The sequence below is a fragment of the Zeugodacus cucurbitae genome, chromosome 4 (genome assembly GCF_028554725.1).
Source record: "Zeugodacus cucurbitae isolate PBARC_wt_2022May chromosome 4, idZeuCucr1.2, whole genome shotgun sequence".
Taxonomy (NCBI): Eukaryota; Metazoa; Arthropoda; class Insecta; order Diptera; family Tephritidae; genus Zeugodacus; species Zeugodacus cucurbitae.
The window spans coordinates 11,641,517-11,656,075 of NC_071669.1; the positions used below are offsets into that span (position 1 = coordinate 11,641,517).

At 30.5% G+C, this 14,559-nt stretch overlaps 1 protein-coding gene across 5 annotated transcripts in view; it reads left to right on the plus strand.

Moving 5' to 3' along the window:
• Positions 1–14,559, plus strand: part of LOC105209798 (PDZ domain-containing protein 2) — a 306,815-nt gene that overhangs the window by 260,259 nt on the left and 31,997 nt on the right. The window contains exon 1 of one of the 5 annotated variants that reach the window (XM_029038941.2): positions 5,327–6,020. The exons of the other annotated variants lie outside the window; for them this stretch is intronic. The gene's annotated coding sequence lies outside the window, so the exon portion shown is untranslated. Of the gene's footprint in view, positions 1–5,326; positions 6,021–14,559 lie in introns of those variants that run through there. 5 annotated transcript variants of the gene reach the window in all.

Sequence of the window (14,559 nt, forward strand, 5' to 3'; positions counted from 1 at the left end):
TATATATTATGCAATTTGCTTTGTGCCATTAGTTAGCGTGAAAACAACAACAACAACAGCAACAATAACAATAACAAATTAATTTTCATTGACTTTCTTCAAGGCGACTCGCCAGCTAGTCTCTAAGCTACAACAACAACACACACATATATAACTAAAAGTTCGTTCTTTGTTTGCTCTTGCGCTTTTGTTGCCAGCGGCGCACAGTAATCAGCAGCGCGACTCTATAAAATTAAAAAACAAAAACAACAGCAACAAAAACAGTAGTTGGCAAATTAATAAAATCACCCTGCTGTATGCGCGACTGTGTGTGGCAGTCGTTTTTTGGCAAATAAGCTGTCATTAGTCCGTATAGCAGCCACATTTATCAAAATAGTTGTTGACTTTCTTAAGCAGCGGCATCACAAAAGCGCAAACTAATTTTTTTATTTTGTTATTTACTTTTTCCTACACATTTATTGTGCTTTTTGTTTACATATCTTCTTTGTTTTGCGCTTTTTTCTGCTGTAGAGAAAGTTTTTGAATATATTAATTCGCTTTCGGTTTTCTACTATTCTGAGTTCGGCTTAAAATTTCTTTGAAAGATATATGAGTGTATTTTTTTTCTTTGGTTTTCATAAAAAGAACCAGCAATTCAAAAACAATGAAAGTGAAAATTGGTGGCAATAATAAGCCAAAATGAAATATGAAATGATAAGAAAGCGGTGAGCCGGCAAGTCTTTGTGAAAAAATCATGTGGAGGTGGAGGAAATTTGTACTCATAATTGTTGTGGGATTAGGTCGAACAAGAATTTGTAAGAATCACATAATTTTTCCTTACCAGTAACAATTATAAAGTGTTATAGTATATCCCACGCTATGTTTCTCACTCTGTTTTCGTAAACTCTTTTCTGAAGCTTTATACAAACAAGATCTTCATATTCTTCTCAATATTTCCTTCTTTCTACCTTATCGAATTCAAATTATGACCACTCCAAAAAGTATGCTACAATGATGATATGCTAGAGTAGATAATCCCTTTTTAAACAAAAGATATAAATTTTTGAGGGAGTGAGCTAAGATGTGTCTTCATCGGAACCCAGAATTTGAGTATAACCCGGTTTGGAAGTATTGTATTATATGACTTTAAACTTGAAGAGCTAATCGAAGGAATTCAACAATTAATGTCTCATGCAAATCTCTCACTTCATTCTATAAAGACTAAAGACTAGAGCTTCTGTTCATAATTTCCTTCAGAGCGTACTGAAGATTTCGAAAAGTTAAGCTCGCAACTGAACTATGAAATCATTAAAAGGAAAACATTGGCATCAAGGTTAAATCTTTTCCTTATAAAGGTTTCAGACAGCTTAATATATTAATTGACTCAACTAATGGACTGTCTGAAATGCGGATTAAATGTTAAATTTAAGAAAAACATTGAGCATAACATCAGAGTGCGAACACTCGATAAAACGGACATATTTTTATTAGATCTTACATTTCTGAATATTGAGCGAGCCAAAATGTATGCTTCATTTTTTAATAGCTCGACAGAATACTATGAACTGCTCTGTCGAACTTAGTGAGAAAACATACAGATAGCCAGTGCTATTGTAAAGGAAGTCTAGAGCAACGCAGAATCAGTGAGAACCTTCACTTAAGACAGCAAGAGTTATCAACCTATTGATCCCGAAAAGAGGTATTCTCTAATGTCGGGTTTTTGAAGCTAAGAAATGCTTTCAAAGTATTATTTTTCAGAATTTGAACTATTCCACAACGAATTGTGAAAGAACCAAATTGATCCTATCTGATCTGATCTGATCTAATCTAAATTGTTCTAAAAAACTGGAAACAAATATTTAATGACGTCACATCATATTTAATTAATATAAATTAAATCATTAGTGAAATCTACTACTTGTTATAAATAAATATGATTCGCCTTCATGCGCTCTCATTGAAAGTAAAAATCTCTTTCACCTTTCGCTTGTTGCTTGTCATCCCATCACATTTGACCTACTAATATACTCACTTGTTATTTGAATTTATAATTTCACGCTTCAAAGAAATGCAAATATTTACATTTTAAACACCAACACACACTCACAGACTTTACTGTCTGTGTTTTTGCAAAAAAAAACATTTATGTGCTCGCTAATTTTGCAATAAATTAAAATTTATCTACGCTCACTTCCAGTTTTCTTTCGCATTTTGCCATATTTTAAATGATTTTATGCTTTGCTTAATCAAAAATGATTAAATTTTCTGCACAATTTTATGCTCGCAGACAAACCGTGGCCGGTTTGTTTTCGTTGGTGATAAAATTCAAATAAATTTTTAAGTGTTGCACAAATGTAAAAGTGTTAATAAGTGTTTATATGCTTTCTTATATGTTTATATGTACACTAATTTAAATAATAACAGATGGAAGAATTTAATGAGAAAGTAGTGCGGAAATATTTGCAATTAAATTTGAGTCAATTAAAGATATTACTATTAAAGATTTCCGATGTAATTATAAGCAACTTGGAAAGAAAAAAACCCGAGTTGATAAGCGAAATTTATATAAAAATCATTCTTTAATATCCCTGACTCTCAAGCCTTTTCTAGATCGGACTAAGGTCAAAGAACTGGTGACCAATTCAAAACATTTTGACTGGTGTCATTTGTCCGTCTTTGTGATTGGTAACAGTTAACTTCGTAATTTCTTAAGCTTATCCAGTTGTTAGAAAATATATATTATTGCCAAATTTGCTGGCTTTCTAAAAATATGGGTTTTTGAATGAAATTCTGATTCCCTTAATAATTAAAAAAATTTACGGAGAGCTGCAGTTCTTAAAAATTCTGCATATTTTCAGGCGTGAAGCATTATTATTTTATCTTTTTGCTCTTAATTGACTGTTTAGAAAAATCAGAATTCAAATTTTGAACAATATATCTTCTTATTGTATATAGAGATATATCTCTAAGATATTGAACATAAAACTCTAGAACTTTTGGAAGATTAAACAGAGTTTTGGAAAGAGTTTCTTAACATTAAAGAGGTCTAGACTTTTTCCGCTTTAACTTGAGTTAACTCTTTAGTGTTTACAAACATTACATCACATAAAATTGATGCATATTTCCAGTTTTAAAGCTCGAAATGGGAAATACAGAACAACTTTTTAACTTTTTTTTTATTTTTTCCATTTTCATAAAATTTATTTATTTTATTACATAAACTCTGTGCAATTAACCCGAGTTTAATGTTGACTCCTTCTGAACTCGATATCTGATTGAATTATTGGGCCTTTCGAGGGTAATTCTCGAAATTTGTGAAATCAAAAATCAGTTTTTGAAATTTAGAAACAGTCTTCATCGATATATAGTTTTTCTTTAATGATCTTAACACCTCTAGTACTTTCAGGTTGCGTCTTTAACTCGAGTTTAGTATTTATAAACACTACCTTTCATCAAATCGATACATATTTTAGGTTTTTCCACTTTAATACCGTCTATATTGCGTCTTTAACTCGAGTTGATTACGTTTTTATGCAATAAGTCCAATTTCGAGTTGAAAAATGGGTACCGAAAAAGTGGTGTTTAGGTTGAATTGGAAGAAGTGTTTTCTATGGTAACACTGGGTTTAGTGTGTATGTAGAGTTTACCACTTAACTCGAGTTTGTGACGCAATTTTAGCCTACTTTTAGTAAAGTATAGAACTCAAGTTCATTTAAGAGAGGGTGATCATGATACAAGTTAATGTTCCAAAAGACAAATTATTCTTGTCAAGAGTTTAGAATTCCTTACGAATTTTGCAATAAGTAAAAAACCTAAAAATAATTGGCATAAGTTTATTACAAAAGCAAAAATGCCAAGACCAAAAATAATGTAAAATTTTTTGCTAATAAAAAATGGCAACGAAAAACTGCCAAGAGCGGAAATACACACGTAATGAAATTACTTAAAATAACAAAACGAAAATTAAGCATAAACGAGTTAAAAAAAAATGCAGCTAAAATTTCGCGCAGAAATTAAAGCCAAACTTATGAAAGGAAAGAAGGTATTAATTTCACGGCGCGCCTGTGAAATCTGGCTAAAGGCATGTAGAAAAAACCAAAGCAAAGCAAAGCGCGACTTACCAAGCCACCAAAGCTATAGAATGAACTTGAAGCGATGACGCGCTGACGAACTGTTGAATTGACTTGACTGACGCGCCGACTAAGCGACTGCCAGCGCGGCGCGAGTACAAGTGAGTGTGTGGCAAATTGTTGATGTAAGCGCTTTATGTTCTGGCAGTTCGACGGCCGTTTAGTTAATGTATTTACAAATTACATATAAATATGTATGGGCGCTTCAATGTGCGGGCATATGTTTCGGCCTTATGCCAGAGGGGGGTACCAAAACACCAGCGGTAATTGCTTAATTTCTAGTTATGCGTACGCAAATGGTAGCAAGAATCAACTTGATGAGTACTGAAGGTGACAGGGAACGAACGAGCAGTAGCTAAAACAGCAAGAGAGATTGTGGAGCAAAATGAGTGGAGCGCCAATTTCTTTCAATGTTAAGAAGTGTGTGTGTGGAGAGAGCGCGTGCGAGCGGCACTTCAGTGAGCGGTGAGATAAGACTAGCAAGGTGTATTGGAGACTTGGAGAGACGCGCGTCAGAGCAGCGCGCTACTCACTAACAATTCTAAACAGCAGTAGTGTATGCTGAAGCGCCCAAAGACCGTTTTCACACGGGCAATTTTTGTCGCGGCAATTCTTAGTTTTATAGGAGAGGGGGCGACCAAGGGAAGCGAGAGAGAGAGAAATTCTCCTCTCTTCGTCGCCCCCTCTCCTATAAAACTAAGAATTGCCGCGACAAAAATTGCCCGTGTGAAAACGGTCAAACCGGCGCTTAAAGTTGCAAGACACAATTGCAGCTGTTGTTTGAAGCTCGACTTCTCTACGCTGCGCAAATGACGAGCAGCTGTTGGAGAGCGGTATTTGATGAGCGCGCTTGAGTATTGCGAAAATCTTTTGTTAGCTACTGAAAGTATTGCAGAGCGCGCGTTCGATTTTAAGCCGATCTACTAAGCGCTAATAAGGTAAGAATCAAACAGCAAGCGCATTCTCTTGTCTTCACTGATCTGGCGCATGCAAATACTTTAATGCTCCAGCGCGATCATGTGTGGAGTTTGTTGCCAACCGCTCACTCTCCACTTCTACTCACTGTCTCTCTCGCTCCATGTCTCCACTTGCCGCACTCGGGCGCGCGCTCAACATTTTCCCGGCACTCCGTTCAACGCGCACACACAACACACCTCCAGCGCTCCGCTTACCTTTGCCGCCCGATAACAGCGTTCGCTAGCGGACAGCAAGCAGTTGGTCTCCGATGTTGTGTGGGGACTCACTCACTTGCTTGTTGCTTAACATTCTTCGCGGCCAGTCAACCAAGTTCAGTTCAGTTCGTCTTTGTTGCTCGCGTCGTGTGGTTGTGTTTCACACAACAATCGCTTACCGCCGTTGCGGATTTGCCAAGCGCATTCGTTACACATTCCGCTTGTTGTGTTTTGTTTTTTCTTAACTTTTGTTAGTGTTTTTTCCCCGTTAAGGTTTGCTTCTTCACGCGTTTTGTTTTGTATTTACATATGTAGACTTGTGTGTCGGTTGCGCTATTTTTTCTCACTCGCTTGCGGCCAGTGAACCTAGTAAGCGCAACAGTTGTATTGAAATTTTTCTTGCGTGCAAATTCTACAATTACAATAAAAACAACAACAACGAAAAATAAATTGTGTTTGTGTTTGTGTGTATTTTTAATTCAAGTCAAACCAAATCAAGCAAACAGTCCAAAAAGAATCAACTATTACGCCCCTGCCTCTACAATTGTTGTTGTTGGGGCAACAACGACTTCAAGCTACAGCAACAACAATAGCAATACGCAAATAAAATAAAGTGCGGAAAAAATTCGCAAAAACCGGCTGTGGCAATTTTACCTTCTTTGTCTTAAAGCGTAGCACAATAACAAAAATAGCAGCAGCAACAACAAATAAGTAAAAGCCAACTGCGAAAATATTTAAAGTAAGCAAGAAATTGTACATAACATATTTCTTTTTTAATTAAATTGAAATGTGAAACGTAAAGCAAAAAAAAAATCCAAAAAAAAATATAAATATATGTATATAATTAAGTGTAAGCGTTTTTAAAGAATGTACAGCACAAGCAAACAGCGTAGAATGTATGAGAAAAAAAACTCGCAAAAAACTGCTAATTTCGCAAAGCAGGAAAACGTTCGTAAAATTTATTTAACTTGCCAAAAAAGCGAATTTGGTTAACGCGTTCATTCACTCGCCCATCACTGTTATATAAATAAATTTTGACAAAAAAAAATATTAAAAAAAAAAATAAATAAAAAAAAATTAAAAAAAAACATAAAATAAGTTGAAAAAATATAAAAATAAAAAAAAATTATAATTTTCCTTTTTTTGAAACAAATGAGTTTTGCCGTTATATGTCTCGCTTTCTTTGTGTTTATTGAAATTTTGCAAAAAATTCGTTTATAGTTATTATTTGTTGCATTAAAATTTTCGTTTGTGGCATTACGGCGAAGTACCCATCCGCTGGTCATGCTTCATTTGCACCTGTGTTTGGGCGATTTGGGTGGGTGGCTAGCCTCAGGCAGTATTTTTTTAGTTTTTGTGGGTTTCAATAGTGCAATTTCTGGACTGGAAAAAAATATTTAATATTTCTGTAAACATTTTTTAGTGTGTTCTTGAAAATCTACAAATTACATATGTTTTTTCTTTCTTAAGAATTTATAAAAAAAAAATATATTTAAAAAATGTTAAATAATCTTAAAATAATATTTTAAAAACAGTAACAAAATATAACTACTAAGTAGTCTCACTAACTTGGCATAAAAAATAGAACTGAAATAAAATTAAATAAATTTAATAATAAATATTCCAATTATAAAATTCCAGAATAAAAAAAAAGTATATATATTATAATATATTTAGTTAATAAAAATAATTTTCATTATTCGATTTTCGTAAAAAATAAATAAAATATAATAAATATTTTATATATTTTTTTGGAATCGAGCCATAAAAATTATTTTCAGATTAAATTTTCCAAAGAAAATTGATACTATCTGTACATAATTTATTCCATTTGTTTATTAAATGTAATAAAGACTAATTTTTATTAAAAACACATTAAATTTGTGGAAAAGCTAAATTATAAAAAATCGAACAAATATATTATTTTATTATTTAAATTAAAATATTTTTAACCAACATTAAAATTTTGATTTGTTTTTAATATTTTTAATAAAAACGATAAAAATATTTTTTATAAAAAATTAAAATAAAAAAATGTGCGAACATTATTAAATTTGTTTCGTGATAAAACCACAAAGAATAATATAATAAAAGTAATATTGAGGTTATAAATGTGAATTCCGCTAAACATTTTAAACAAGATTGATAATAATTATAATTGTGGGACAAATTAAAAAAAAAAGTAAATTCGATCAAAACTAAACTATACTATATTAAAAGAAACATATATAAACATTTGTTTGTAAATATATTTTTGAAAAAATTAAAACTGTAAAATTGAAATAATATTTTTTTATTTAAAATAATAATATTTTTTTTAATTTGAAAAAATATTTTGAATTTTTTTTTTCGAAAATTTAATTGTAATTGTATTTTTTTTTTACTTTTTCAGTTCTTTTATTTTCCTTTTAAAATTTTATTGAAAACATTTTTTTTTTAATTTTGCAATAAATACCGATCTAGTCTGCTTAAAAAGCTGAAATGCACAATATTATTACCATGTAAACGAATTTAAAAATTACTGTAAGAATTATCGAATCAGGCCCAAAGAAGAACATTCTGAGACTAGCAGATGATTTTATTCCAGCTAAGAATTGTTATTGATTTTCCCAAAAATTTTTCTTTTACTTTACTAAGCTTAACCCACAAATATTGTCTTTTTTATAAACAATATATATGTATATTATACATTTCTGCCTGTTATTTCTGCATGAAACATATAACTTCTAATAAAACTTTTAGAAGTATGAATCATTAAGAAAAAAGTTCTATATAATTTTTTTTATCAAATAATTTCGTTTTTATGACTGGAAATTTATAATTATCCTACTCCTTACATCAAATTTTATGTACGTCTACAAGCGAAAATGCAAGCACACACAAAACTTGTTAGAAATTACTAAAGAATTTCAAATTGCTTTTTTATAATTTTGTATTTCTTTAAGTTCAAAATTTTAACTTTTTTTCAATAATTTTTTGTCTTATTTACTTTAATATTTTTTTTAATTACTTAAACAATATTTTTTCTAATTTATAAATTTATATTTCATATTTTCTTAAACTTTTTTTTATCAATTTATTGATTCTATATAATTTCCAATTAAAAAACAACACACCACGCCACCCTAAATCACAAAAGCAGTCCACGCGCATGCGCAGTGAAGTGTAACACTAATTGCCTTATATGCCAGCCACCGAAAAGCAAATGCAATAAATAAACAGAATTTTGCAAAATTAATTAACTGAAACAAGCGACGGGCTAACCATATAAGCAGAACACAAAAAAAAAAAATGAAAATAAAAATAAAAACAAAAAATATTAAAGCAAAAAATAACGAAAATTAAATATAAATAACAACAACAACGGCTTATCGAATATTCGCAAAACATTTGCATTTTTTGTTATTTATTGTCTTAACACACATTCACACACACTCGACTTTGCACACTTATTTCGATTTATGTGCGCTTCTTTTAAGAAAACAAAAACAACAACAAAGCGTGTGGTGAAAATTTGCAATATTTTTTTGGCAAATAAAAAAAAACAAAAAACGGCAAATTTTTGTATTGAAAAGTGAAATTTTTTACTTTCAACAAAAACTAATATTGTAATAAGCAATAAATAATGCCGCCACACTGGAGAGTGTTGCGGAATTTTCACTGCAAACACACACACTTACACATACATACCGAGGTGTATGAAGCGCCCGCATATAAACGCATAAATAAATATAAATCATTGTCGTCGACGTCGTCGCCGTGTGTGCGCTCCCGCTAAGCTGAGTGGCAAATTAAAATCATTTGTGCGCCTTTGTTTGTTTATTTGTTTCACTGTGACTGCATGCGTTTTGTGTGCCTCTGTATGTATGTGTGTGCGTTTGGCTTTTGTAATGCACGTGCCGTTCTTTTTGTATGGCTGACAGTCAGACATACATACAGACAAGTGCATATATGATATTAATGCATAATAATTTTTTAATAATATTGTTGCGCTCGCCAATTAATATGGCGAAAATTTGATATTAAAGTAGAAAAGAATAACAATAAAAGCAAATACAATTGTACAATCGAAATGAAGCTTGTATTTTTAAGCGAGTTGTGCATCTGTGAGGCGTTTGGCAAGTGTGTGAGTGTTGCAGAAAATTCTTGGTGGATAATTAAATATTTTTCTAAAGAAGAAAGGATTGATAATTGATAAAAAATTATTAAAAAATTCATATATTTTTTGTTTAATTAAAAAGAAAACAAATAATAACAATAATAACTAAACAGCAACAAAATAAAAAAAATATATTTTATTTTATTTAAAAAAAATTTAATAAATCATTAATTAAAAAATTAATTAATTAAAAAAAAATAGTAAATAATAATATAAATAAAAAAATTAAAATGCTTTAGAAAACAAGCGTTAATTTAAATTAAAAAAAAATCAATAGTCTACAATAATGAAAATGCAGTTTATCACAAAAATTATAGTCCTGTGAAAAGACATTTTTTTTTTAATTTTTTTTTTGCTTTACATTGAACTGGTTTCATTTAGCAGAGTTGTAATGATACGATTTAGGTTAAATAAGCACCATTTTTGTTCAATAACTTGTTGCCTTTTTGAAAATAATTTCATAATTCCACTCTTACAGAAAGTTTGGTTTCTATTTAAAAAAAAAACAGGAACAGTCGACTTTCTCAAACTTCTCTTGAGGTGAATTTTTCACAATCAAAATTAAATTAATCTTTATAATTGGAGCCAGGTCCGTAATGCATAAGCATCCAACCAAGCTCCCAAGACATCTGCAGAGTCACTATCGATGTGAGTGACCTAAAGTAGTCCTGATGAAACCTAATTATTCTCCAATTGGCAGCAGAAGTTGGCCGCTACTGAGCGATTGCTTCCTATTTTTCACAATATTTCCTCCAATTGTTCACAGTTTAGGCCCGAATTAATAGTTTGGCTGTGGGGAGCAGTCCATATTATATGAAACCCTGTCAAATCCACCAAATACATTGCAAAATATAGAATTTTTTAATGAAGAAAAAATAATTATGAACTTATTGACAATTCTATGCATTAGATAACTCCAACTAAATATAAAAATGTTCATAAAAAAGAAATAAAATTTTTTGTCGGTAAATATTTAAATAATGCTAAAATGAAAGCGAGTGTAAAAAAAGCCAAAATTTTATATCACCCTTCTTTTATTAATTGTTATATTTATTTATTTTTTTTTTATTTTAACATTAATTTCTTAATTTTTATATATATATATATTTATTTCTTCTTTTTTTATTAAATGTAGATATTTTTTTAATTTTTAAAATTATAATTTTTAAAATTAATTTCTTAATTTTTATATTTATATATTTATTTCTTTTGTTAAATATATTTTTTTAATTTTTAAAATTATTTTTTTAAATTAGCAAATTATTTTTTTTTACCTTTGAAAACATATTGAGTTTCATTTGAAATTTCATCACTTATTTTTATGAAAAATCAAATTATTTTCTACCCCCTAGTATAACTGAAAAAAAAATCTCACACACTTTCCACTTGCCATGCATTATCAACTCCGCCAAAAGTGTCTCTGCACTATACACATCGGCATGCAGAATGCCAAACTTTCAACAAATTCTCTCAGTAAATTAACATATTAGCAGAAAATTCCCACAAACGCAGAAACACACACCAATAAATGTATGGAGGCAGCCATCGAACGGTCTTTGTATGCGCCTCACAACGCTGGGCGTACTCGCTATTAGCCGCATTTCTTCAAAGCTTCGATCAATTCACACATTTCATTTCACCATTTGTCAGCAATATGACCATAAGCGATTTTGTTAACGTGTTAACAACCTCATTACATGCCCTCGATACACGTCCACATGGCTTGACTTGGCTTGGTTGACTCGCTGGCGGGTTGGCTGACTGAATGACTGTCTCACTTGCTATTAAAATGATGGCACAACGTCGTGGCTTGAATTTTGCACACTTCATTCAGAATTTATTTTTTGTTTCTTTTTTGGTTTTATTTTGTAATATTTTAATATTTTTTTTGTATTTTTTTTTTTGACTCAATATCAATTTACAAGCAATCACACACTCTTATATAGCAATAAAAAAGAAAATCAGTATGTATGTGTTTGTCCATTACACTTTCCAGCGCAATCGCTTAGAATGCTAGCATTGCATTTTAAATTGTCACAACGCCACAGTGGCCCTCACTTACTTACCGAAATACACACACACATATATATACATACAAACATACATATATATAACCACTCACATTTGAATAATATCAGCATATAATATGCACTCGCTGGCTATAAATGTCTTATTTTACCGTTCACACACCCTTCTTCTTCTCCACCGGCTTCACCTGTCAGTTGTTGTACTTCTTGTTGTTGCTTGTTTCTTCTGCTTTTGCTGTGTCTTTCGCTCTGCTTCTTGTGGTTTTGTAATGCGATTTGGGCGTGTACTCAAAACACATAATTGAATACGAAAACAGCAGCAGCAACAACAACAGCAGCACTGAGTTGGTAAATGTTAGCAAAAGTAGGAAATTGTTGAATTTGCAGTAATTGCCATTGTCAAAAATGCAATAAAAAGTAATCGTTAACTGATATTCTCACATTTACACCAGATACTTAAATATACCACTTTACATGCAGCAATGAATATAAATGAGCTGCTTAAAAAGTACAAGCGCATATGTATGTATTTATTCGGTCCCTATATTATGTAGAAGTGTCTTTCACACGTTCTTCGGCGAATTGTGAAATCAGATTAATTTTACATTTTATTTTAGAGACATTTTGAGAAGACAAATTTAGAATATATTAAATGCAAATGAAATTTATTCGCATAAATATGTCAGATCAGGAGGTCGATATTTTTTTAGGTTAGCATTAGCTTAAAGTAACTTCAAGTTAATTTTTTTAATTAATAATATGTAAAAATTTTGTTTATAGAAATATGTTTACTCTTGCATTCTTCAGTATATTCTACTTCCTTACCTTTTATTAAAACTGCAATGGCTGTCGTGAAGGAAAATTTGCAACAAACAAAGGCATAATATTGATCCCCATATACTGCGTGGAATGTCAGTGTAATGACGAAAGAATTCAACGACCAAAACATTTTATATTTGTTTGCATACTTATGTACGTATTTATCTCCATATAAAAGCATATACACCTTGCCGCACACAAATAAACAGGTGCAAATTGCTTCTGTCCTTTTTTGAAGTGTTTACGTATGTCGGAGAAAACCCTTGTGTTAACAACAGCTGCTTCGACAATTGTAATCAGCCTGTACGGGGAACTTGCATATGTCGGTTGGCAACCAAAGGTGAAAATAATGGAATATTTATGTATTGTCATAAAAAATGTTAAGTTGCAAAATATACTAAATTCAGCTCATCCTAATTATTGTTAGAAAAGATAATTGCGGTTTTCGTTCTTATTGCCAGCTTTTTAGATGGAAAGAGGTTCTCCTACATAATTTTTTTCGCTTTAGTTGTCTATATCAGAGGTTATAAGCCCACAGCTGAAAATGGTTCATTTAACCATAAAGTATGAATAAATTTAGATTTTAATTAGAGGGCTTTTATTGTTAACTCATTCAAAATCAAAAACAAAAAATACTTTATTAATTTTTTTCGAAAAAATATCAAGAAGGACGGACATGTCATTAGGGTTAAAATATTTTAGCGCAAGAAAGCTTATTTCAATTTTATAAAAATGCGATTATTTTATTTTATTTTATTTTATTTTATTTTATTTTATTTTATTTTATTTTATTTTATTTTATTTTATTTTATTTTATTTTATTTTATTTTATTTTATTTTATTTTATTTTATTTTATTTTATTTTATTTTATTTTATTTTATTTTATTTTATTTTATTTTATTTTATTTTATTTTATTTTATTTTATTTTATTTTATTTTATTTTATATATTATTATTATTATTTGTTTTATATCATTTTTATCCCCATATAAATCACACCACCTATCATTTCTTACCAATTTCTTTCTTTTTTTTTGCATTTTATAATAATTTATTGCTTCTCTTACTCCACTTGCAACACCAGCACAGCCATTGTCTTGCCACCATTAGCTAAAATGCGAGTGCAGTGAGGGCAATGGCGAAAATACTGTGCAGCCTGTTGCCAACTCTTTCCACACACTCCAAACGATGCATTTTTCCTCTACTCGTACGGAATAGTGAACGAATTAAAATTTTATTTACATTTGTTGATACCAATATGTACATTCCTAGCACATACACACTAAGCTGGCATTCTTAAATACATACATATGTATATATAATGTTTGTATATATAAAGTAAAGTTGTTGTTGGTGGCAGGCTCAACAACTCGTTCAACTTTGTGTAATTTTATTGTTTTAGTACAATTTTTATTGCAGCAACACTTGTTTATATTTTCATACATATATACACTCAAATATACATACATATATATGTATACACATGCATTAAAGTGTGTTGTTGCTGTATTGCAAATTCGCTATGCATTCATTCATTCATTCAGTCACTCATTCAGCTGTTCAAGTGTTGATTCAATCAGCCACGAGTCACTGTTGCATGACACTACCAAAGAAGGCAGCTGTCGTCGACAACAACAACAACAAACAAATAACTAGTTAAATTAAAAACTGGGGTGTAAAAATTTCCTATTTTTCTCCATTTGTTTGCCGACAAAAGTGCAAATAGGTTCAACATTATTTCGCAGAACTGCATCCAGTAACAATTAAATAATGAGCAATGCATTAACGGTATTTTTTAAGTCTCATTTCGCGGAATTCGTAGTTCTACTAAAGGTTTACAATTGTAAGGAATGCAAATATTGAAAAAGATGAAAAGATAAAAAATATCATGATTAAACAAAGGAATTTTTCACACTGAACATATTGTGGTTTAAACTGAGTTTGAATATATAAGACATATAGTAAATATATTGAAAAATGCTTCAGACGAATTCGAAATAAACTTAAAAGCTTTAATGAAAGCTGTTTGAGAATTCGAAGGTATTTTATTAGTTTAATAAATATATTAAGGAGAAAGCTTCAGGGCAATTCGAAAATGAAAACTTAAAAGCTTTAATGAAAGCTGTCAGAAAAATTCGAAGCCATTTTAAGGATAGTCTGAATAATAATATATGCGAAAAGCTTCCAAAAGTACTTCTTTGGCAAATAATACTCAAAAATTGTTCAAGAACTTTAAAAGCTTTATGAGTAATGATTACTAACCTTCAAAACC